We start from the raw sequence: 2,144 nt of genomic DNA, 5'->3' as shown, positions 1-2,144 counted from the left end.
ATAAGGCCTCCCATCCTGCATGCTCTTTTTTACAATGTGGCAATGATAGTCCTCCTGTTGAGAGGTAGGACTATGTTCCCTTCCTTGAAACCGGGCTGGCCTGTGAGTTTGGTAAAACTTACACGACTGACAAGACTAGGCCGTAAAAGGCAATACACCTTCTGCCCACCTCTCTCAGGACGCTGGGCCTCAGAACACAGCCGCCATGCTAGGAGGAAGCCCAGTCCATGCACAGAGGCCAGCACTCCCAGCTGGGATCCCAGCCAACAGGCAACACCAATGCCAGCTGTGTGAGTGAGGAAGGCTTCAGATGACTCAAACACAAGCCACTGACTGCAACTGGATGAAAGACCCAGATAAGCTGAGCCTAGTTAGTCCCCAGGGCTGGGGGAAATAGTCGTCCAATGCTTGTTACAAAACACTCATGGCTGTCTTAAGCCACTTGGTTCTGGGGTGATTTATTAGCCAGCAAGAAGTAACTGGAAGGCCGGGCATGGTGGCTGATGCCTGTAATCCCAGGACTTTGGGAGGCCAAGGTGGGCAGATCACCTGAAGTGAGGATTTTGAGACCAGCCAACGCATGGTGAAACCCCACCTCTACTAAAAGTACAAAAATTAGCTGGGTGTGGTGGCGCATGCCTGTAATTCCAGCTACTTGGGAGGCTGAGGCATGAGAATTGCTTGAACCTGAGAGGCGGAGGTTGCAGTGAGCCAATATGGCGCTGCTGCACTCCAGCCCGGGTAACACAGTGAGACTCTGTAAAAAAAAAAAAAAAAGAAGTAACTGGAATAAAATGAAAATGGTGCTTGTAGGACGTGAGCCAAGCAGATACATGCAGTTGATTTGATACAGTTGTTTACACAATGCACACTTCTACATGCACATGTACCTTGCATATTAGATGCATAATTACATCTGCCCCACTTAATTTTCAGATGCTCTCCGAGATGGGTGGGGGGTGCGATGGCACAGAAATGCATTACGTCGTCAGAGTCAAGGCCCCACTGACAATGCGGGTGCTCATTAGTTAAGCAGATATTATTAGGCATGTTTACCTGAGAGGAGAGGAACATTCTGTGAAATAATAAATCTGCTGGTTTCTATTCTTCTCCCTTTGCAGACTGAGTTTTTATTATTTTGATCCCAGTACCCATTAGAAACACACAGTGTCTAAATATTGAAATGCTTTGCTTCAAAAGCTGCTAAGATGCAGTGGCAAAGGTAGCCTTGCGATGAGGTTTTATCTCCAGAGTCCCAAGTTTTTGAGACAAATCCAGTGACGCAGGTCTTGTGGTCAAGGATGATGCAATGGCGCTCCGGGAACAATATCAGGCTCTGTGACTTGGGTGCCTTCTGGGTGTGTGGCGTGGTCTCGGTCTGACAATCCCTAGAACAACCCTACGAGGTGGTAATTATTATTCTCATGCTGCAAGGGATATCTCCCACCTCCTAGGTGGACTCAGGTCTTGTGGGGCTTAATGCTTTTAAATTTGGGCTGCCTTTTGAAGGGAAAAGACTACAAAATTATGAATACAAAATGAGGTTAAGGTCTTGGGAGGGGCCCATGCAAGCTGGGGGCTCTGCAGGTAAGCTTGTTTAGCTTCCCAGCAAATCCACCTCTGAGCTTGCAAATTACAAAGCTGGAATTTGAACTCACATCTGCTGGATGCAAAGTCCGAGGTCTTCCTGTAGCATGACCGTCTTCCTGTGTGATGAGAAACATCAGGCTGCCGAGGCCAAACAGTGGGTGCGTCACTTTCCAATGAGGCAGGTGTGCGGGACAGGAAGTGGGAGGTTCTCCTTGCAGGGGAGCGGCTGCTGCCAACATCGCAGCTGGTACCTGTCCCTGAGAATGGTTTGGCAGGTGGGGGCCACTTGAGGTCTCTGCTCCTACACCCGGTCACCCCTCCCAGGCTGCTTTCAGAGGAGGGCAAAGGGTATTCATTCCAGCCTCCAATTTCTTCCTCCCACTCCTCGAAAGCATTTAAGTGAGGAAGGCAGGGAAAACGTAGATGATTCTGCTATTGACAGGAGGCCTTTTTTTCCTGCTGGAAGTAAAAGGAGACACTCTAGCTGGGCAGCCGGCCCCACCCTCCAGGGCTCCATCTGGCCTGGCTGAGGCTGGCCAGCCCCTGCTGTGCAT

General features: G+C 49.8%; 1 long non-coding RNA gene across 1 annotated transcript; it reads right to left on the bottom strand.

The window, feature by feature from the left end:
- Positions 1–1,107: 1,107 nt before the first annotated feature.
- On the bottom strand, positions 1,108–1,847 carry LOC453169 (uncharacterized). The gene is made up of 2 exons (XR_010151270.1): positions 1,659–1,847; positions 1,108–1,399 (listed from the first exon to the last, which is right to left on the bottom strand). It is a non-coding gene; the product is annotated as an uncharacterized LOC453169 (long non-coding RNA).
- Positions 1,848–2,144: the final 297 nt, after the last annotated feature.

The sequence above is a fragment of the Pan troglodytes genome, chromosome 15 (genome assembly GCF_028858775.2).
Source record: "Pan troglodytes isolate AG18354 chromosome 15, NHGRI_mPanTro3-v2.0_pri, whole genome shotgun sequence".
In the NCBI taxonomy this organism is placed as follows: domain Eukaryota; kingdom Metazoa; phylum Chordata; class Mammalia; order Primates; family Hominidae; genus Pan; species Pan troglodytes.
Note: the sequence above shows the minus strand (reverse complement) of the source record. Positions and strands in the feature narration are given on the sequence as shown.